The sequence below is a fragment of the Pogoniulus pusillus genome, chromosome 18 (genome assembly GCF_015220805.1).
Source record: "Pogoniulus pusillus isolate bPogPus1 chromosome 18, bPogPus1.pri, whole genome shotgun sequence".
Taxonomy (NCBI): Eukaryota; Metazoa; Chordata; class Aves; order Piciformes; family Lybiidae; genus Pogoniulus; species Pogoniulus pusillus.
The window spans coordinates 18,186,667-18,210,555 of record NC_087281.1 but is presented as its reverse complement, the minus strand read 5'-3'; the positions used below and the strand labels follow the sequence as shown (position 1 = coordinate 18,210,555).

Sequence of the window (23,889 nt, the reverse complement as noted above, 5' to 3'; positions counted from 1 at the left end):
ACCCATGAAAGTTTCCACTTGTTGCTTAAAATAGCAAAGAGAGAACATTTTTGTTTACTTCCACACAAGAACAAAATTCCCTGAGACAAAGCAATGAAGCACACATGTACATGAGAATGGAACAGCTTCTGTGGTCACATTAATGAAGACTCTGTATATGGAATATATCTTCAGGGAGAGTTTTCTGTTGTTAATCTCCTTGCCTTTTGGTAGGAAGTAATTATTTGCAAACTAATTAGTGCAATTTTCATATTCTTGCAAACCCTTATATAAAAGGAGTGAGAAAATGGTTTAAGACATACAGCTACTCTACCTATAGCAGCCTAAGTACACATATATGCCCAGACAATTTAGTCTTGACTTGTTCCATCGTTTTAAAAGTAATGCTGTAGGAATCAGCAGGAAAAGAAAGCTGTTTTCCTACTCACGTTTGTGTATTACTGCAAGAAAGCTATCACCTGGTCCCACAAGCAAACAACCTCTCACATAAATGTACGTGACAGGGAGGGAATTTTAGGCTGCTGAAGGCATACCACATGTATGTACAAATCATTATAACTGAAGAACAATCACCATTTATGGAAGCTCCTGCCAAACTCCTGTAATAGTGAAGGGGTTTGGTGCTTTTTTTCTGGGAGGGGGAGGTAGTTATTTTTCTTCTATGGTTTTGTAAGGAAAAAAAATAATTTGCTTTATGTCCTGAAGTGCTTCAACTTATACAAACAGACAAAAAAGTCAGGAGCAGAAACCTTTTGCCTTTTAAACAAAACTGTGAGCCTGAAAGATTTAATTCAGAGGGGGTGCAATTTGAACTATTACTGCTCCAAGATTTTTTTCCTGGCAAAACAGAGACTGAAGTGAATAATCTTCTGTCAAACAAATATGATATACTCAACCAGATAGGAATAGGCATGTAAATACAAACTTCAGTTGGAAGACAAGTGCATGCACAGGATTTGCAATTGTCACACAGGTCAAACTCCACTCAGAGGCAGCAGGGAATCAAACCTGTGGGTTCAAGCATACATTTCCAAAGAACATATTCAAGTTTGAAATTATATTGTTTCCCCTGGCAGAGATTTTTGCAAAGACTTTGATTATCAGGAACGATTTGCATAGGGAATATCAGTCTCAGCTGTGCTCCTTCCCTTGCTGTACAGACAGCCCAGCTACTTCTGAGGTAGCTCCAGTATTTGTGCACTTTATAGTCAAACACTTTCAGGCAAAGCAGTGGTTTCCCTGAAAACCCTAACAAAAAGTGTAACACTTGATGAGCTGTTCAGTAGTCTTTATAGTGACAGCACAGGACACAGCTACAAGACAGACAACTCCCAAGTCATCCACATACAACTCTTCCCTTCATGAGACACAGGCACTGAACCCTCTCAATGAAGCTATACTATGTGATATAAAACACATAGAGGAGGAACACATCTAACAGGAATTTAAGAGAGAAAGAGGGATGCATGCTGAGGAAGAAGGATATGACAGCAAGGCTGCAGTTCTTGCTCAGGTTGATGTCAGCTGGTTACACAAAGCATAACCATAAAGCACAGACAATGAAAAACAAGAATTGATGTTCAGAGGAGCATCCAGGAAAGTTACCACGGCATTCAAAACTCCTTGAAACAAAGCATGTGATGCTACCTTGTATGGTGAATGAATGATCTATCCTAAGCTAGCAACTTCCTCCTCCTTTTTCTGTGATGCTCCTACCACAATGAGTTTAGCAGATATGCAGGCATCGAGCTAGCCCTCTTCTAAGCACTACCAATCCAAAGCCTTCTCCTGAAAACACTCCTCATCAACTCGCCTCTTGACCTGCCAAGACCTTCCACTCAGTCTTAGGGCCAAACAGCAAATAATGCCATGCAAAGATACATTGTCACTTGCTGAGAAAGCAGAACAGTTTATTCAAAGGTTCACAGAATATCAAGTCAGAGAGGACCTCAAATACTACCCAGTTCAACCTTTCAGGGTAAGAATATAGTTTAAATGAGATGATCCAGCACCCTGTCACAATGGGTCTTCAAACTGTCTAATGTAGGGAAATTACTACCTCCTTTGAGAGTTTATTCCAGTGTCTAATAGTCCAAATGGTGAAATCTTTTCTGGCATCCAGTCCAAATCTCCCCAGCAGCAACTTGCACCCATTACCCCTTGTCTTTACCATGCCACTCTAAAATTACCTTTTCTGTTTCCTTTTTGGTATTCAACCTGTTTGATTTCTACAGTAATTTCATAGCAGAAACTCTTCCATTTACCCCCAGAAGGGATTAGGGCTTCTTGGAAACATTTTTAAAGTAAACATTTTCCTTACCTTATTTAAACAATGATTGTTTAAGCCATGGAGTCAAAATTACTCAGAGGAGTTGTACTTGTCATTGTGCAATATTCAGCATGATCTGCAATGTGACCAGGCAGCAATGACCTGTATTAATCATGGGCCAAAGCATAATTAAGGCAAAATTAATGGACTGCGATGGTCTGACAGTAGCTGTCCATGTTTTCACACTTCAGTGCAGAAGTGGTCTGCAACTGAGGTCAAGCACATGAATATCTTTTGCACAGAGCAGACTCAGGAAGAAAAAAAAGCCACAACAAAAAACCCCAGCACTCACACCACAGCAATTTGTGTGAGTACACAGAGGAATTATTTCCACCTCGATTACAGCCATAGCTCCTGAGCACAAGAGCACTGACAAATCTACCCAATTCAGCACTACGCTCAACATGTGCTAGAAAACTGCCTGGTAATGTACTAACCCTCACCTTAAAGGAGAAAACATTTCATTTCTGACATCTTACATGATTTAAAATACCATACCTTTGTATAAAGAAAGTCTGTAATCTTCTAGTACCAATCCTAATCCTGCTTTCTTTCTCCTGTACCAGTGCTCCTAACTGCCAGAGTCCTCAATCATATATACCTCACTCATTTTCTCCCCAAGATACATGATTCTCTTCTGTCCCATGACATACTGATGGTTCTGACTGCAGCTGATGTTACTGGTGAAACATGCCATACTTACACACAGTAGTACTGACTTAGTATTCACAGGTTTTTCAGCATTCCAGGCAGCAGAAATCTCTGACTACTACAGCCATACAGTTTAGTGAGAAACATACTGCAGCCTCAGAAATAGCAAACAGCTTCAAGATAAAGCTTTAAGAGACAGCTGGGAAATCAGAAACCCACTTCCAAACTACTGCCTCTAGCTGACCACAGGATAAAGTAAATTTTGGGGCACAAAATTTTAAACTTCGCCAGTTCCTCCCCACTACAAGACTTTAATTCTCGAGTGGCCAGCCTACCTGGGGTTAGATAGCTCTCTTCATCTCCTTTGTCTGAATTTTGACTAGAGAGGATTAATAGGGACAGCAAAGGTGAAATCCTGTAGAAGTAACTCAGTGAAAATCAGACAGTATTTGGTCCATCTGCTGCCTGAGTTGAAGAATTTAGTTTTCTGAGTCGGTAATATTTACACTAAATATTGTAGTGCTTTAAACCCTATGAGAGGCTGAGGGAGCTGGGGGTGTTTAGCCTGGAGAAAAGGAGGCTCAGGGGGGACCTCACTGCTGTCTACAACTACCTGAAGGGAGGTTGCAGCCAGGTGGGGGGTTGGTCTCTTCTGCCAGGCAAACAGCAACAGAACAAGGGGACACAGTCTCAAGTTGTGCCAGGGGAGGTCTAGGCTGGATGTTAGGAGGAAGTTCTTCACAGAGTGTGATTGGCATTGGAATGGGCTGCCCAGGGAGGTGGTGGAGGCACCATCCCTGGAGGTGTTCAAGAAAAGCCTGGCTGAGGCACTTAGTGCCATGGTCTGGTTGACTGGCCAGGGCGGGGTGCTAGGTTGATGATCTTGGAGGTCTCTTCCAACCTGGTTGATTCTATGATAAGATTACTTTAAAGGAGCTACAAACTGACCCAAGTAAATGTGAGGCCATGGGACACGGTTAATTCTTACCCACCCAGATGCTAGCCCATGTTTCTTTCCACTAAGCAATTCAGGCTAAAATGTTACAATCTCTCACTCCCAATGTTGTTTGCACATCGTATTTGCAATTTCAAAAGTAAAGTTAGCCTTTCTGTCAAACACACTGCACACATCCACCTTTCTGTCATTTGGTAACAGCACAGTCTTATTAGTAATTTTCACATTTTAATTACTTGTTTTTTCTACAAATCAAAAACTGCAATTAACTTTATGTGATCATCAACTGAGGTAAAAATCAGATGGTTTAGAAAGTATAAATATTCTGCTACATGCAGTCTTTCATCTATTTTAAAGCTTTCTGCACTACATTATTGCTGAAGCCATTTCCACATGATATCCCATCCATGATAACAGCTCAAGTGGACTTGACACATCACTAAATCCAGGTAGTAAGGATTTAGTAGCAAGGTAAAAGTCTTGCTAACAAATAACACAGCCTAGCAATCTATTAGTATCATTGAAACATCAAGTTAAAGCTACTGAAAACTTCTTGAACTGATAAAAGTTTCTAGATTTTATTTAGCTTTCAGTGGGGACTTTTCTGTCCAAATTTTGCAGTTCAGATAAAATGCCAAAGCTTCACAGATCCACAGTTAACCCTATTCATAGGACAGCAGTACTATACCAAGGACCTTTCACTCTTACAAGATGATTCAAAACATGACTTTAACCTTCATGCATACACACCACAATTGGGCTTTCATCTGCAGAACTTCAACTCTAGCCCATGTGTGCCCTTTTACTCAAGTCTCCCCAATGATTCAAATTTTGACTAAGTGAGGCCATGGATAACAATCTCTGTTCTTATGATTTTGTGCTTAACTAGCTACTTAAAGCATTTGTTCCATTTCCATGACTCTCAAAACTGAAAGGTCTTAATTTATACGCAGATCACTGCATCAGAACTGAACTCATAAATAACAGACAAAGAAGAACATTTGGAAGAATAACAGAGGAAAAACTAATTCTAAAAGTAGATGAGACTAGAAATTCAGAAAGGAAATAGTAATCCTCAAATGAAGGGTTCTGGCTTGGTTGCTACTCTAAACTAAGATCAGAAGGAGAATATTGCTTAGAGCTTATCTTCATATGAGAATAGCAATGCATATTAAAGCTTTAATCTCATTTAAATTAATATCATTTAACTGCTGCAAATAGTCTGAGGATATTTATTTCCATTCAACTTGCTTAAATTGGTTAGGACAAGCCTTGAAGTAGGTTTTGCACACGTACACTCTACGTATCTGTGGCCAAAACAAGACCAACTGGCCACATACATCTAAAATTCTCATTAACAGGCTAAGAACTTTAGTAGAAAACAAGGATAGGACTTTTGAACTGCTGCTACAAGAAAACTTTTAAAAAAATGAAAATACACAAGTAAAACTGAGCAGAAGAAAAAACACAACACAATTTTCATTGTCCAAACTTTCTCCTCACCTCAAGCCTAAATTTCCCCTGGCACAGCCTGAGGCTGTGTCCTCTCGTTCTGGTGCAGGCCACCTGAGAGAAGAGAGCAACCTCCTCCTGGCTACAACCTCCCCTCAGGTATCTGATATCTTTGATCACTAGGTATGAATCTAAAATTTTGATAGCACCACAAACAAAAATCATCAATTCCCATAGAGTTTGGACATTAAAGGACCAAACCAGTTTTGCATCCAAATTCATATAAAATTGTGATTCAGTTTAAGTTCTACCCATGACATCCAGCTGAAGCTGGCAGCATTCAAGTTAACATAATTGCAGAAAACTCAGATATTCCTAGACAAACTGCAGCAGAAAGTGGTCACATCTTAGAAACCTTTCAATTAGTCTTTAGAGCCTGCCTATGCACTACACACAGTTTGTTGCATTTTTAATCTCCTACCATTTTTCAAAGATGCACAACCAACCTATTACTATTTTTATAAACCTTTCTGCAATCTTGCTTGCACATTTTTGCCTCTTTAGCATTCCCTTTGGCAAACAAACACAGCTTTCATTGAGTTGAGTGAAAATGAAAATTACTGACTCAGTAGTGAACAGCATAAACACCGTCTGCTGCTTCTGAAAAGTACAGCTCATCTTCACGAGTATCTCTACCTTCCATGCACTTGTTTTCACAAAACAACTGAATTTTTTGAATAGAGATATGGAATGGAAGGAAAAGTCACACTCATTAATATTTTTGGTTTGGAAATCTCAGGAGACATTGTCTTTTTCAATGGAAAGTGCATGTATGAGACTGAAAAGCAAAAAAACTGACAACACGAGGCACAGACCCATGACTGTCTATCAGCAGGAAAGTCAAACACTATCTTCAGTTTTGTTGATATTCCCTTATCATAGAATCATGGAATGGCAGGGGTTGGAAGGGACCTCTGGAGATTGTCTAGTCCCAGACACCCTGATAAAGCGGTTTCACCCAAATCAGATTGCATGGGACACATCCAGGCTGGCTTTGAGAGTCTCCAGAGAAGGAGACTCCAACACCTCTCTTGCCAGCTTGCTCCAGTGCTCTGCCACCCTCAAAGTAAATCACACTTCAGTTTAAGGCCATCAAAAAGGAGAACAAACACATCTGCCTGTCATGTTGTCACCAGCCAGTAACTACTGAACTGCAGTTTCCAGAATTGGAGCTACAAAATATTCTCATAGCTCTTCTATTTATAATAGTTCCTTTTGCATTGTGCAGCATTATTTTTAGCAACTATCTTCTACAGCACAACCCTCTACTAACAGTTGTAGGCCTGTTAGCTTCTGTTCCAAACATATTTAGAGGTTAGCCCTTTAACTGCCTGCTTTAACATAGATCTTTTCGTTTCTTTCAGTGTTTGTAAGGTCATTCTCTGTTTGCTGGTTTATGTTTAATTCAGACACTGGAGATCATCTTTTTCCTGAGTTCCAAAGAAATTCTGTACTTTCCTTTAACAGTGAACTTTTCCATCCTTTCTGATGGAAATCTAAAGTAATTTTATACAAAACAGTAACTAGAAAAAGACATTTGAAATAATCAACTCTATCCACCAACCAAGCCTCCTCATTAGATTTAAATTTCTCTTGATTTACCTCAGCAGCTCCAGACTCAAGATTGGATTCCAATTCTTCTCTTTTTTTCAGTCTGCCTTAAGAGACATTTTGTTAAGGTGACTTTGCTCATTCTCTATTCATTGGAAGACATTTTCTGCAATAGGTATTTTAGAAAGATATTTACATACATAAATACCCCAGGGATAATTTTTCTTCCAAGAATCCTGGAAGTAAAACACACTCAGCATTTCTTCACTATAGGCTTTTGCAATTATCATTTATCTTTTATTACAGTTTTTTCTTTAAGATTTCCCACTTAAAGCCAGAAGACTACACTAAAAACCAAACAACCAAAAAGATAACTTGAAGAGAGACTACATGCTTTGACCACTTGAAAACTGCGCCTGACACTGTGCAAAGGGCTCTAGAGGGCTCCCACGAAGAGGGGCTCTAACAGGAGAAAGTTGCAGAACTCTGGCCTTGCATGCAATTGCATTTTCAGCATTTGCCATCTGATAATGAGCACTTGCAAAGCTAACAGTCTGGCCAGGGGAACCAGAGAAGGGCTGGTGCATAGTGGGTGTGCTACACATAACGAAACACACTTCTAATAACATACAGAAAAGCCAGTGTTAACATCTAGTGAAGCACTATGAAGAAGCCACTCACTGCATGAGGTGAAGCAGAAGTCCACACAGTGACCTTTCTTCTCCAGAAACTCACCACATCCTTCCCAGGATCTCTGACTCAGGCATGTTCTTCCCTTAGCATTGAGTTGGGTGGCATTTTTCTTTCACCCTCCTTCTCCTGTTCTTTTCTTTATCCTGAATGATTGCAAGAGTCAGAGGCTCCCGGGATACCACCTTCAGACTTATTTCCTGCTACTCCTCCTTTAACTACCTCCATGTCCTTAACTGTCCTTAATTTGATGTTTTCTTGGGTTTACTCTTCACCTGTCCTTAGTCCTCCATCTCACACAGCTGTCTTCTGCTACAATCAACATGTTCAGATAACATAGCTTCCCCTAAAACTTTACAAGCTTTCAGTACCTCAAAATCTATCACAAACAGTAACACAAATCATGGACTTGAAGTCAGAGACAGTTCCACTTTATTCCAATGTTACTCAGACATTTAACACTTCCACACCTCTTACACCTCCTGATCTGTGTCTGTGCATATATGGGAAACTTCTCATCTGCTTGTTATCAAGTCAGACAAGGTAAAATGAAAACAGAATCACAGAATCAACCAGGTTGGAAGAGACCTCCAAGATCATCCAGTCCAACCTAGCACCCAGCCCTCACCAAGCAACTAGACCATGGCACTAAGTGCCTCATGCAGGCTTTTCCTGAACGGTGACTCCACCACCTTCCTGGGCAGCCCATTCCAATGCCAATCACTCTCTCTGCCAACAACTTTCTCCTAACATCCAGCCTAGACTTCCCCTGACACAGCTTGAGACTGTGTCCCCTTGTTCTGTTGCTGGTTGCCTGGGAGAAGAGACCAACCCCCACCTGGCTACAACCTCCCTTCAGGCAGTTGTAGACAGCAATGTGGCCTGGCCTGATCCTCCTCTTCTCCAGGCTAAACAAGCCCAGCTCCCTCAGCCTCTCCTCATAGGGTTTGTGTTCCAGGCCTCTTATCATCTTTGCCACCCTTCTCTAGGCACATTCCAGTACCTCAACATCTCTTGAATTGAGGAACCCAGAAATGGACACAGCACTCAAGGTGTGTACTGAGTGCTGAGTACAGGAGAAAAATAACTTCCCTTGTCCTGCTGGCCACACTGTTCCTGATGCAGGCCAAGATGCCATTGGCTCTCTTGGCCACCTGGGCACACTGCTGGCTCGCATTCAGCTACTATCTACCAGTACCCCCAGGTCCCTTTCTGCCTGGCTGCTCCCCAGCCACTCTGTCCCCAGCCTATAGTGCTTGGGGTTGTTGTGGCCAAAGTATAGAACCCTGCACTTAGCCTCGTTAAATCTCATCCCTTTGGCCTCTGCCCACCCATCCAGCCTGTCTAGATCCCTCTGCAGGGCTCTCCTACCTTCCAACAGATCAACACCTGCTCCTAGCTTGGTGTCATCTGCAAACTTACTAACAGTGGACTCAATCCCCTGGTCCAGATCATCAACAGAGATACTGAACAGGACGGGGCCCAGCACTGATCTCTGAGGCGCACCACCAGTGACAGCTGCCAACTGGATGTGGCACTATTCACCACCACTCTCTGTGCCCAGCCCTCCAGGCAGTTCTTGACCCAGTTCCGAGTGAATCTGTCCAAGCCACAAGCTGCCAGCTTTGTCAGGAGCTTGTTGTGGCAGACAGTGTCAATAGCAATCCATATCACTGAAAGGCTATCAACAAAAAAGTAGATAAAGATCTATTTAATTCTGACTTCCTACATTTGCAATGTTTGATGTTCAGCTAATCCTGAAACCTGCTTTGGGTTTTCCCCACACATCCACCACCAGGACTGAAGGCAGTCATTCTTTGAGAGAAGATGCAGCAGTCTATGGCGAAACATCATTATCAGAGAGAAAAATCTGCAGAACATTCCACGGGGAGATGTATTTTATCTCTGAGGAGACAGTGAGCTGTAATTATTTTGTTAGAAGCAACTAAGCACTTTCATACAGCAATTGGAGATGATTAATAAAAAAAAATCATTCCAGAAATTTTCAAGGTTTGTTCTTTCATGACAATTTTGAGTGTTTGCATTACTCCTGTCTAAAAGTTCTTTAATCCTTTGAATAGTCCTTACTATTGTGCTTATTACGTATTGAGATTGAATGCTCCTACTAATTGTCTGCAGCGAAGTTTGAAAGGATTTGTTGCTATAGCAATACTTTGTGTTGATTCAGAAATTAATGATAAAAGAAGTGGCAGTTAGTACTATTAATTTTTACTAGAGAAATGGGAGAGTGCTAAAAGGCTTCTGGCCAAAAAAGAGGCAATAAAATTGTGCATTGCCAACCAATATAGAGCTTGCCTCTAGAACTCAAGCATAAAGGGTATTTCAAGCTTCGTTATGTGCAGCATGAGTGCTGCTGCCTTAACACCTCAAGATGGACTTAGTCTCTGCTGTGTTTCAGGAAGTCCTATGAGAGGCACAAGGATGTGTCTCCTTTCACACACAATGGCACAGAGGGAAAGCTCCTCTATGTTAGTATAAGAAAGGAGAATTGAATACTTTTCCCTACAGATCTGATTCTGTTCTTTCAGTCTTTTGCAGAGACCATTCTTTTAAACTCTTAGTGACTGCAAGTATGTTGCTTCAAGATAATGACCTATTTGCTCTCATTCCCAATAGCCATGAAGCTCAGGTCATATGAAACCAGAAGCAATACTTAATATTCTACACTGAGACTTCTGATACCTCATTAAACCATTTGGTTTGGTTGCAGCCTAGCACCTTCTACAAGGTATTTAAGGTTTTAGAGAGAACTATCTAGGGTTTTCCTTTAGGCTTGACTTGCCTAGTGAAACGCTGTCATTCTTCAGTATGCATTTATTAAGACTTTTAAAAGTATGATTTTGACAGCCTTAATAATGTATTTTCTGCTACTAGAAACCCACATAACTACTGAACTCAGTAAATCTACCTATTTCATAATGAAATGATGGACTTGTAGGTTAGTGGTAGATTGCCCATCAGAGCTGTTTTCAAATACTTGTGGATGATATATAGTATTTTATTTCCCCTTCAAAACTGTCAAGGTTATTTTCCTTAGGTGCTACAGATGATGCCTCAGTCCTTGATACAGGTATGTTGGGAAGAGTTCTCAACAATCATTAATCCTAGATGTTGGAGGGGCCTTCTGTTAGGAGAAGTAAAAGAAGGAATATGAAGGCTGAAGCATAATCCACATCATCACTGCTCTACAGATTTGACTCAAAATGAGGTCCTTTTACATCTCTCATGAAGCTTTGAGGCCCATGAAGAGCCCTCAATATCTGGCTTTAATACACCTGACGTAAGATAATAGCAGACAGAACAGTACAAGTGAACATATTTAGAGCTAAACTGGCAAACAACCTTACACAAAACACACCTCAGCCAACCTCAAATATTGAGAATAAATCATTTCCTCTAACAGAAGTGAGGCAGATCAACACAGGTATGTTCTAGAAGCTCTAAGGATTTTTTTCCATCTCTCCCAAAATGTCTCAATTCTCTGAAACTATAGATCAGAGAGGAACCTCCAATACTATTTGTTTAATAAAAGCTTTTACATGTTATGATTAATCTTTTTCCACAGGGATATACTGCAAATGCAGAAGGAAAGATTATCATCTGCTCATTATCATCATCACAGTGAGAGATTATCCTCACACACCAGCACACAGCCTTCTTTTTCAGAGGGGGAAAAAATACCTACCCACCAAAAAAAAAAACCAACCAAAAAACAACCCAAACCAACAAAAAACAATAACAACAAAAAAATCAACACCAAAAAAACAGGAAACAAACAAAAAACCCCACTCACATTAATCAGAAATACTATCAAGCACAATTCTACCAACTGTTGAATGTAACTCGAGATCCTGAATCACCCAGTTGCATTTCCTACCTTGACCAGTACAATCACAATGTCCTGAAGACCCATACCAGATATAAAGCTAACAGAGACTGAACAAATGATCATGGTTTGGTCTGTATGGAGCTCTGTCATACTGTGGCTGCACTGCTGTACTGCATCTGGTTAAATGAACAAAACTCCAAATTTGCTTGCAGGAAAGTTTCCAAAATTAAACAGTTAAGGGTATGTTTAGTCCAACTTCAGAATAAAAGCACAGAAAACAGAGGAAGAAAGGTAATGGCATTGACAAGTGGCTGCATTTTCAAATCATATCCAGGAAGACATTCTCTCATAATCTGTACTGCAGCTGTATTATTAAATATGTCTCCAACTATCTCCACTAAGATTAATTTACAGAAATATCTGCCTCCAGCTCTCATTTCAGCTACTGAATATTTATAATTTGTAATATAAATTAGACATTTTGCTTTTGTTTTTCCAAAAAATTTCCAACCACAGTTAAGACATTGCCTTTAGTTTGCAAACATTTAACATTCACTTAAGCCTAAAATCCTTTACATTAATGTCTCCACCATGAAACCACATACTCAGAATAGGTGATAGGGTTAATCTTTCATCCTTTTCTATTTCATACACAGTCATTTCAACAATTTATATTCAAAAGAATGGCTTTTCCTTGCCCTCACTGAATCTCTTAGCTAGGTTTACACACAGATGGCATTCAATCAAGACACAAGGAGTAGAAAATGTGGCAGCATGCTCTTATCCTCTCTTAAAACAAAAATAAACCGCTCATAAGGACGAAGTCACACTCTAAATATGGCACATTAGGCTTACCCTATTCTGGTTTGCACCTTAACATCATCAGGAATGTATCCCAGTGTATACTCTACAACACTCTGATGGATGGACTGAGAAGCACAGTTTGTGCATCTAGAGATGTAGTGGATATATACTCTCCTAGCATCTCTTACTGACAGAGCTTCACACATTACAGCAGCTGTGCAGTCTAGCAGAACCGACATTCTTCTTTTGAAGACAGACTTAGAAGGAAGTCATGGAGGATGCAGAGACACTGTTGAATTTGCTAAACAGAGTACTCCTGCTATTACCAGGCTCTTTCTTTTCATTCCAAGCTTACAGATCTATTTAAACATCTCTTACATATTCACAAACTAAGATACTTAAATATAGCTGAGGATACTAATAGAGATGGCATTGCACATCCTCCCCCACATATTTTTATCTATACTACTCTTTATTTTAAAGCCTAATTATAGGTTTTCACCAAATCAAAAGCTGACACTACCATAAGGGATACTAAACTGCTATATTATGTACTAAACAGCCACTATGCACTTACATGCACTGAGCAGAGATTGCCTTCAGATGTCTCACAGATACTTTTATTCACTCTCATAGCACCATCTCTTCTTAATGCAAACAAGCCATAACATGAGAACGTACACAATTAAGGTCACCCAGATCACTTCAAACTTTCCTCTACCATCAAGCACCTTCTGTCCCCTTTCCCTTTCCTCGTCGAGTCAAATAACGCTGCATAAGCACAGTAATTGTACTCAGCACAGAGTATGCATTTAGGCTTTCTATCTGCTGAAATCAAAACTAAAGGAGAAGGGAAGGTATGAACGTAAGAACTATAACATTATGGTATTTATGTAGAATAAATTTCTGCCTTACTCATCAAAAGATTTTCAGCATTTCAGCACTTAATCTTAGAAACATTCATAGCAGCAGGACTAAAATCGAAATACTAACGCAATAAAGGGAGGATAGATAGTTTTAAAGCAGCAACTACAGCTTTAGTATGAAGTGCCCTAAGTCTCACAATTTCTCAGAGCAGATTACAAGTTAATGAAGACATTTTAAACCTTAATGTTAATACTTAGAACTTTAAGACACTACTGAACACTGTGTTTACGATGCTTCATATAGTCACAGCTGGTTCTCACCACCAAAACCCTGCTTTTGAGATTGCTACTCTAAAGTGTATTTGCAAGGTGCTAGATGCAGATCATATGACCAAAATTAAGATGAAATTTATATTTCTTTCAATAACAAATAGAATACTCTTGACAATATACAGTTATGAAAAAGTAAGCAGTCAGTCCTGTTACCATCCATCTACTTTAAATACATTAATTTGCACCTCACAGTATTTTCTGTAATATATTAGTTTCTATTTTTTTTTCTTCTTTGGTTAAAGTGTGACATAACAGAAATCTGAACTTCTGTGTTTAGTGGCAGACTGCAGGCGGTAGAAGAAAACTTGCAACTAGTTTTGATATAGCTGGCAGCAAGTCAGGTGAATTTAATACTGAATTATCCCTAGAGTATTTCATTGCTACTAAAATCCAGCAAAAGTGCTACATCCAAAGTAGTCCAAGACAATGGCTTTCAGCAGTGCAGTTCAGTTCACGTCAAACAGTTCTTCCTCCTTAAAGCTGAAGTTACCCTGTTAACACACAGCACTGAAGTAGAAGCATACTACTTGGAATGCAATTCACCACTGGAAAATACAATCTTGATATTGCTCTGCAGGGCAATAATGTAGATGTAAAAAACCTCTGGCAATAACAGAGCTATTAAAAAAAAAAAAGAGAGAGAAAAATGTTTTAAGAAAGACTGAAAATGCAAAAGATGAAAACTTTTCAGAACACACAACATCTGAAAGCCCTGCAATACTTCTTCCATGCCATGGAGAACTGCTACTGTACAAGTGACCAGCTTGCTTCTAAGCACACTTCTGAAAGTCACCAAACAGAGCCTCAGTTTTGAAAACAAAGCAGTTACCTACTGTGGTCCAGGTCCAAAACAAGTTAGACAGAAAAAAAACCCCAAACAAACAACAAAACAACACAACACTGTCAGACTGAACACACAGACGGAGAGGAGACAAAAACGATCTATTGATTTTGATTGATTTTGAAGTGTACAGGTATGCAAATAAGGAAAGTATGAGCATTTCTGCCAATGTAGAGTGGAAACGCAGAAAAACATATTGCTTGGGGGAAAAAAAATCCTTATGTTACATCCTGGTTTTTGCTTGCTTTTTACAAAGTTTCCCGACGTGTGTCAGCAGCACTGAAGTTACCGTTCTGGCCACAATTACTTCTATATATGGTCAGCACAGATATTTGCTGGGATTTGTAATTTTCCCAAAGTCATTCCAATCATAAGTATGTTAATCTGTAAGAAAACCCACACGAGCAGATCCACGGCCCTGAACACGAGGCACTGGGGTTTCTGTGCCCTGAAATTCATACAGCGAAGGGCACACGGCTAGCTCCGGGTTTAAGTAAATACTTGGGCTCCGCTTCAGGCGCTCCTGCGGGTGCGCTGGCAGCGCGCACCCTGCCCGCTGATGCCTTTCCAAACTCGCGCTGCACGACAGCTCGCACTCCGCTACTGAGCCCTCAGAAACGTCGCTCACCCAGAAAGGAAAAAACACCGGGCGCACTGCGAGGAGGCAACGACTGGAGGAGGGGTAGGTGCCGCGCACCGCTGCGCACTCCCGCACTGCCCCGGCAGCACGTCGAGCCGTGCCGCGGCTCTTCCAGTGTGAGGCACGGCAGGACGGGCCGGCCGTGCTGTACAGCCTCGGCCCTCGATCCCATCGGCCCCACCGAAGGGACGACAGACACCACAGGCGCGCACACCGGGGCGGCCGGCACCTCGTCTCGCTGCCGAAGGGGCGCACCAGTTCGCGGGAGCGGCCGCTCTACGGAGCGTCGCAGGCAGGGAAGCAGCCCTGCCACGCTCCGCGGAGCCTCCCGGCAGCCGCCGTCACGGCAAGAGCAGCTTTTCGCCCTGAGTGGACAGGGAGCAGCAGGCAGCGGGAGTTGCGGTTCTACAAGCCGCCCCGCACGCAGGGATTGCTCCCGCAACTTTCCCCACAAGGAGTCCCGGGGCGCTGCTGGCCCGAGCAACCCCGCACATCGCCACCGGCACACCCGCAACACAAGAGAAGAAAACCAAACAAAACCCCTTCAGACCCTCCCGAACAGGCGTTTCTTTCCCTACCTGGCCGGCTCCCGGCGACCTCGCGCCGCCTGCTCCCTGCGGCGCCCAGGTGGCGTTAGGAGTGCGCTTCCCACGGGCGGCGCGCCCCCGGCGGCCGGCACATCCCCCGCCGGGTGCCGCCGGGAGGAGGGTGCCACACACCCGCCCGCGCCGCCGCCGCACCTGTGCCTGGGCAGCGGCACCGCCTCCTTCAGTCCCGGCCCCTGAATGGGCGGGGGCGCGCCGGAACCCCTCGCCCCACGCCCGCCGCCACCGCCCTCTCCATGCAGCCGCCGCACGAGGAGCACCCTGGCTCCGCCGCCGGCCGCGCCGCCTCGCTCATTGGCCCGGCCGCCGCTGACCTCACGGAGCCCAGCCCCGCCCCGGCTCTCCTGGTCTCGGCCGCCGGCCCAGCCCGGTCCGGCCAGGCCTGCCCCGGTGAGTGTCCCGGCGCCGGGGGTACTCTGACGGCAGCAGCGGCGGGGCGCACTGGCTGTCGCTATAGGACGACACTTCCCAGAGGCGATGCCGAGTGGTCCAGCGGACCGCAGCTTCCCCGACACGGTGGGACAATGCAGGAGCTGGCGATGCGCGGGCGGGCGGGGATGAACGGGCGGAGATCTGCCCAAGAGCCCGGCCTCAGGGTGCCGGACTTTTAAAACAGAGGTTTGTCAAACCATTCTCTGCTGTTGCAAACTGCCTGCGAAGTAAAAAGGACTCACGGAAAATGAGATGAGAGGGGGAAATCTTCTGGTAGTATGTGATCATTTCTTCACCTTTCTTTCTCCCCCTCCCCCCATCTGTCTTTATTGGTTTTGATTGAGACATATGGGGAGCTGTAGCTTGAAGGTTGTGGTCCTGTTCATGAAAAGTAAATATTTTTCCCTTGCATATTAAATATGCTGCTTAATGGAGCACATGTCAACCAAGTACATATCATCGTGTAACTCTGTAATATATATTAATATAGTATTGATCCACTACTAGCAATTTTTCAAGAGATATGCTTCAAATACTCTTCCCTTTCAGCTAGTTGGAGAGTGCTATGAACTCACAGAAATCCAAGAAATGTGCTAATAGATGCTTATGCACAATTAAATACGACTCAGGAAGAACATACGCATTTTAAGATCCTCCCAATGTCCTTGATAAATTATTCATCAAACTGAAATGGCTCGTGGAATAGTTTTGGTTGGAAGGGACTTTAAAGGTCATCTCATTTCAACCTACTGGCCACCAACAGGGATGCCTCCAGCTAGCCCAGGTTGCTCAAGGCTCTATCCAATCTCATGCTGAACACTTCCAAGGTTGGAACCTCCACAGCTTCTCTGAATAGCATCTTCCAGTGCCTCACCACCCTCCATCTCTTTCTAATGTCTAATCTATCTTCTTCCATTCTAAAGCCATTATCACTCACTCTGTCACTACATGCTTTCATAAAAAAGAGTCGCTCACAATCTACTCTGTAGGCCCCCTTCAAATACTGAAAGACTGCTCCATGTTTCTTCTGTCATAAAAGATTACTAAATTTCACTTGAAATCATTCAACATGAAGGAAGATTAGTGTTTAGGACTCATTTTTGTGGCCCATGTGTTCTGCTTGCCTTCTACTGTGTCTCTCGGCTACCTGTAAAAGTTTACAAACTGATGCTCTAGAAAATAAAACAGAAATACATACTTTGGGGGGGTGTGTGTTTCAAATTCCTATTGGTTTTATTAATAATATTAGTTTAATTATCTCCTACTTTAAGGAAAAAAAAAATGTAGAACCTTGGGATGCGCCTTGCACCTTGTGCCTTCAGGGTTGGATGATCACCTAGATGATCACAGAATCATAGAATCAATCATGTTGGAAGAGACCTCCAAGATCATCCAGTCCAACCTAGCACCCAGCCCTAGCCAGTCAACCAGACCATGGCACTAAGTGCTTCATCCAGTCTTTTCCCGAAGACCTCCAGGGACCTACCTGCTGAAGGTCTCGTCCTCTGCTGCTCAGATGCCACCAGGACACTCCACACTGTGCAGTGCTTATGCACCAACCGTGTACCCTACTCGTGTGTGAGTGCCTGAGTCCTGCATCCCAACATCAGAATTATTGTGGAACATGGCATAGGACCCTTTGTGACCAGCAGCTGTGACCAGAGCCATTGAAAGAACACAGAAAATTTCAAGAGCTAAATTTCCAGTGCTGGTTTTCAGTGAATTCAATGGATAACTCATAATGCTCAGAAGGTACCTGTGGGATGAGAAAAGCACATTTCTTACACATGAAAAAAATCAAGACTTTCTGGTGTGCAAAGATTGCTCAATTCCTGATCTCCACATATGTTTGCTTTACCGCCTATGGTTTGCCTTTTACCTTACACCTAAAAATAGTATCAAAAATAATTCTATACCCTGTGACACCAGGCTGGAATTTCAGAGTGGCTGAAAGTCCCTGTGATCGACTTGTCTCAGATGACCCTTCAGTGTGTGATTGTCCTTGGATTTTCTACACCTCAGCTGCACCCATTTTTTAAGATTGCATCAAAAATCAGATATTTTTCTTTTATGTCATTGAAGCTAAAAAAAATCCTAGTTAATCTGACTGAATCTTTCCCTTTGTCTCTTGTGTTAGCTGTTACATTTGCTTAAGGGCTTTCCAGTTGTGACCACAGAAAATACAGCTTAGATGATCTCAGATTTAAGTGGGTAATATATTAACACATGCACCATTAATGTGCAGGGGGAAAAAATCCCAACTGGTAGATCACACTCTGATTAGTCCAGAGTCAAAAAGTACATCGTTTTGTATCTACCATAACCTCATTCATTTCTGAGGTTGTAGCAGAAATCATCTATGTATATAATGCAGAATGTGTTTTAGAAAACACATGGGTTTTAAAATTCAAAGCAAGCTGAGATCAGCTTGGCTTTGAGTTTTCCTTGCTTTAAGACACATATCAATACTTTATAAATCAGGGCCCAGTTACCTAGTACAATTGTGTTCCATAAATATATTTAACCTTGAGTCATGCAAAATGAGCCTTTAAAGCTAGAGTGTACACATTAAAATCAATGATCCTAGGAAACACATATTGGATAATGTCTTGTATAAAGAAGTAAGTGTCAAGACAGTCAAGGAACTGTTTAGGGAAGCCTGAGGTAAGGGAATAAATTTTGCAGTGACACTGCTAAATAAGACCCTTTACAGGAAAAAAAATATTGACTTTAACAAGATCTTTGGCTGAGCAGAGACAAGGAGACAAGTCATTCAAACCTGCACAGTAGAGCTTGTGGGTATATCACAGGTCTTTACAATACATTCTTAAGAAGAGACAGAGGTGAAGATTAATTAGAAGACTGTTGGCTAGGTTTTAATAAGGAAACACTACTTTATTATCTTTCTTGAAGTATCTATGGGGATAAGAAGCAAACCTGGCATCAGAAATTGCATGTCTCTCAAGGTCTTGATTTATTTCTCCACTCATTGAGCAAGGTAACTGCTGTATGGGATGCCCTGGTAGAGGCACCATGCCCTTGAATAACTGGCCAACTCGATGTACAACACACACTTTTTGTTCAGGACCACTAAATTTGCAGCCTTGTCTATGCTGATGAGTCTTTGTCCATGGCCTCCTGCACTTTTTTGTGCCTGTGTGCTTGCCAATGTTATTTCTGGAGTCTGTGGAGTCATCCTCTGGATACCCTGTTTTTGTGTATTCGTAGCTAAAGTCCAAACAATCTCATGAAGAAATTTATTAAATTAATCAAGCACTCCTTGAAGTTATCCTTGAAGGACCTTGGGCAACATTACATGCTCATTTGTGGTGTCATTTATCACATAGAATCAGTTTCATTCAGAAGTTCAGATGATTAAATTAATCTTTTACTTTTTACTCTCTCCTTTTTTGCTTCTTTGAAGCAGCAGAACCTTATGTCTCTAGAAGGTAGGAACTTCTAATTTTAAGCTTCAATATATTTCTGAATATTTCATATGCATTTGTCTCACTGACAGTCTCAGCTGGCAGATCCCTTCCTTTGGCCAGAGCTAAGTGCTGCTCCCTGAGGACTTTCACAAGCAGTATGCATCTAGTCCAATGGTTTAACAGCACAACACACCTCATTGTCTTCTCTTTGGCCTGTACCTTACTGTATTGACATGCTTGTATTAATCCTCCTCCTATTCATCTTAACTAACAATTTTCCATGTGCTGCTGTGCCAAAAGCTTTATATTGCTGCAAGGGACAACATGGACTCCACATGATCCAATGTGAATCCCACTGGATACCTTTATTGTTCATTATGACCCTGCTTATATAGTCTTGAGCATAGATCATACACCTATGCATTAGCATAATCTAGGCAAGTACAGCCCAGTCCTTTACATCCATAGCACTTTGATTTCACATAAAGGGAAGGATTTACAAGCCAATTAATTAATCATTTTAAGATCTTTGAAAGCTTAATATCATTATTCCTGAATTTGGAAATGGATGTGATATCAACAGCAGATCTATGAGGTAAATAGAAATAAATTGTCTTTCTTGGCGTAATACAATTTAAACATGTAATAGCACCTGTTAATGCCAGCAGAAGTATACATTGACTATACACTCCCTGTAATAGCACCTTTTCTTCTTTAAAAACAGATTTTCCCATAGCCCATTTTCAGTGTTGAGATTTTCCATATTCTCTTAGATGGCTTGATTTCCCTTCCATCTCTTTCCATGATAAGGAAAGAGATTCCTCAGATTAGAAAGGGTAAGACTGTGCAGGACAAGTTGGGGGAAATAGCATAAAAATAGACTGCTAAGTTTGAAGGGGTGGTTGGGTTGCAGAGCTGAAACCATGCAAATGTGTGGCAATCCATGGGCCTCTTACCTACACAGAGGAACCCACAAGAATTGCTGTCCTCAATCAGTCTGTGTTGCCAAAACACAGCTAACACAGGAGCTGGCTCTGCATGGAGGCCAACAGCTTCATGACAGGATCTGGTGTTTATTTTCTTTTTTTAATCACAGAATCACAGATTTAACCAGGTTAGAAAAGACCTCTAGGATCATCGAGTCCAACCTACCACCAAACTCTTCTAATTAACTAACACATGGCACTAAGTGCCTCATCCACTCTCCTCTTAAACACTTCCAGGACTGGTGACTCCACCACCTCCCTGGGCAGCCCATTCCAATGCCAGTCACTCTTTCAGTGAATAATAGAAGTTTTGCTCTTTTCCCACCCCACATTTCCCCCAAACCCACAGCACCTGGGTGCTGTTGCAGTCTCCTCCCACCCCAGGTGTGACCACTTTGCCCTCCCTGCTTGCTCCCCTTTATAATCAGCCCCAGAAGAGGCAGTAGCCCTAAGCTTGCCCAACTGGGCAGAGGGTCCTCTTCCAGTCACCACTGGTGAGTCTCCTACCTTGGTGTGTGCACACTGGGTGAATGGTGGAGGAGATCAAAGGCCGGGGGGCCTGGTGGCCCCCCGGCTATGTAGGGCTAGGCTTGATGATTGCTCTAACATCACCCACAGGTGCTGGCTGAGCTCCTCTGTGTTTAGCTGCTGCCTTCTGCTCTCTTGTCACACTGTAGAAAGGGCAGAACTGAATCTGTGAAGCATTTTGCGAAGCATTGAATGAGCATGGAGGGAATGTCTGAGAGTCCCTGCTTAATCCAGTAAGAAGTATTGTCTAAAGGATTGAGCATACTTTGCTATGGCTCACAGTGACCACAGAAGTGATTAACAATTTTTAAACTAGATTGAGCAAATTATATATATATTTATATTTTTTTTTAGCTGAACAAATGGGAATTTAGAGTCTGTTTGTTTGTTTGCTTGCTTGTTTTTTCTCCTTTACTTTCTATTTTCCACGATAGTTTTCTGCTACTCCACATTTCTTGAACAACAGAAATTCTGCCAAGTGGACCTTTTTTCTCATAATGAGAACCATACCTCCACAGAGGCCTTAACTCCTTTCTGAAATAATCATTAAGAGTCAAAAAGAAGAATTGCCAGGGTTGGAAGAGACCTCAAGAATCATCTAGTTCCAACCCCCTACTATGGGCAGTGACACTTTCCACTAGATAGTTTTCCCAGCATCACATCCAGTCTGACCTTAAAAACCTCCTGGGATGGGCCCTCCACCACCTCCCTGGGCAACCTGTTCCAGTGTCTCACCACTGTTGTGGTGAAGAACTTCTTCCTAACATCTAAATCTATCCTCCACTACCTTGGATCCATTCCCCTTAGTCTTATTACTGCCTGACATCCTAAAAGGTCTCTCAGGTACTGGAAGGCCACAGTAAGGTCTCCTCAGAGCCTTCTCTCCTCCAAACTGAACAACCCCAACTTTCTCAGTCTGTCCTCATAGGAGAGGTGCTCCAGCCCTCTGACCATCCTCGTGACCCTTCTCTGGATGTATTCCAGCATGTCCATATCTTGGAGAGGAGGACTGTGCCCTCTCTCTCGAGGAAAGGTGTTTTGGCTCTTTCACACAGCATCTAGAAGCATTTGCAGTTATGGTTAAGGAAGCTTTTGCAATCAAAGTAGTAACTAGAAAGGCATTTTGGTAGGTACACTTTTAAAGGCACCAAACTTCTGTTTTCTCTCTGAGAATGTGATCCAGAATGTCTTTGGTTAGGTGGGGAAAACAAAAATATTTTAATATTTGATGTTTTATATTTGCCTTGGAGACAAAATTAAATTTGTGAAATACTAGCAGCCATAAGAATTATTTTCATTTCTAGGCAGCTTTTCAGACTCACTAAAAGATGTGATAAGGGACAGATCAATCACTTTAGACTACAGAGAACAATGAAGCAGGCAAAGTAAAGAGGAGTTTAATGAAGTAGGAAGACTCTCGGTGCCAATGCAGAGATGTAAAAAGTAGATCAGTAGATCAAACAGGAGATGACTGGAGACTCAAATCAGCTCCTTTTGCAAAGAGAGTGTGCACAGGCTGCTTTGTAAATAAATGATGCACTCGAAGCTACTAGAGGCATGCTGTTCCCAAGCAAAACACTTCTTTTTAGTGTGTCATTCCATCAAGGCACTTCCCTGTCAGACTATAAAATGTACAGATGTGATGCATTATTATGCAGTTGCAACATGCTTAAACATTTCTGGTTACTGCATATTGGGAGTTATTTAAATTCTACTGCAGAATAAAGAAATACAGTTGAAAAAATAGACTGTCACCAGTAAAAGACAGATCAGTAATTCTGTTATGACTCAGTAGCTCACAATAAATTATTTAAACCAATTCTGCTCAAGAATGACCTTTCAGCCATGGGAAGACAAGAAAAATATTTTCCTTCTTAAACCTCCACAATTCAAGCCTCACTCTTTCCCTTAAAATCATGTGAACGTGAGTGCAAACTTGATCATTAATCTCAGACTTTGAAATACTGAGGTGTCATCAATCAGATATAGATGGTGACATAGTAATTGGGAAACTGGGAGGGAGTTGACTGGGCAGAAATCAGAGGCAAATCATGTTGCCTGGCATGAATTTCTAAATGTTTATGACTGAACAGTTCAAACTTATACATATCTTCCAGGTTATTCAGGTTGGTGAGATTCAGGTCTCAAAGCACATATTTTTTTCTTAATTCTAAATTGTAAAAATAAAGAATGATTCAGAAAGAGAAAAATATACTGTAAGAAACAAAGATGTGAACAGCAAGGTGAGAGCAGAAGAAGGAACAGGAGGTGGCCCAGGGACTGGAGCAGGATTTTTTTGCAGACCATGGGGAGGATGACACCACAGCAGGTGGACATGCCTTGAAGGACCTGCAGCCCACAAAGAGTCCAGGCTGGAGTAGAGAGCAGCATGAGCACAAAGTGGCACAGAGGAGCTGCCGTGGACTGATCACAGCCCCTGTCCTGTCACACTATGGTGCCCAGGGTTAGTGGGAAGGTAGAGGAGCTGCATGTGAAGAAGTGCAATTGAGCCTGGGAAACAAGGGCAAGGAGTGGGGGAATGTGTTTTAGGTTTATTTCTTACCATCCAACTCCATTACTGATCAGCAATAAGTGAAACCAATTCTCATCAAGTCTTTTGCCTGTGAAAGTAATTGATGAGTGATTTGTTCATCCTGACCTGCAAGCTTTTCATTTTATCTCCTTTCCTTTTGAGGAAGAGGCTTGAGAGAGGAGCTGGTTGGGTGTCTGGCAGCTGACCAAGATCAACCCACCACGTTTGCACATGCATTTACAAGTGCTGTTGGAAGATCTATGTGGACAGCCACCTATGCTGTTGTACATGTATATAGGGAAAAGCCAGCACATCTACTGTCTTATTTGTTGCTATTTTGGAAAATACTTTGGGA

General features: G+C 42.1%; 1 protein-coding gene and 1 long non-coding RNA gene across 9 annotated transcripts in view; one reads left to right on the top strand and one right to left on the bottom strand.

The window, feature by feature from the left end:
* CHRM3 (cholinergic receptor muscarinic 3) overlaps positions 1 to 15,728 on the bottom strand; it is a 251,612-nt gene extending 235,884 nt beyond the window's left edge. For 2 of the 8 annotated variants that reach the window (XR_010305583.1, XM_064158605.1), the window contains exon 1: positions 15,601 to 15,728. The gene's annotated coding sequence lies outside the window, so the exon portion shown is untranslated. Of the gene's footprint in view, positions 1 to 7,049; positions 7,165 to 7,679; positions 7,857 to 15,600 lie in introns of those variants that run through there. The other 6 variants (XR_010305585.1, XM_064158607.1, XM_064158609.1 and 3 more) reach the window with 4 other exon arrangements.
* Positions 15,729 to 15,977: 249 nt separating this feature from the next.
* The window catches only part of LOC135183321 (uncharacterized), an 81,080-nt gene continuing 73,168 nt past the window's right edge, over positions 15,978 to 23,889 (top strand). The window contains exon 1 of the long non-coding RNA XR_010305515.1: positions 15,978 to 16,017. This is a non-coding gene — a long non-coding RNA (uncharacterized LOC135183321). The remainder of the gene's footprint in view (positions 16,018 to 23,889) is intronic.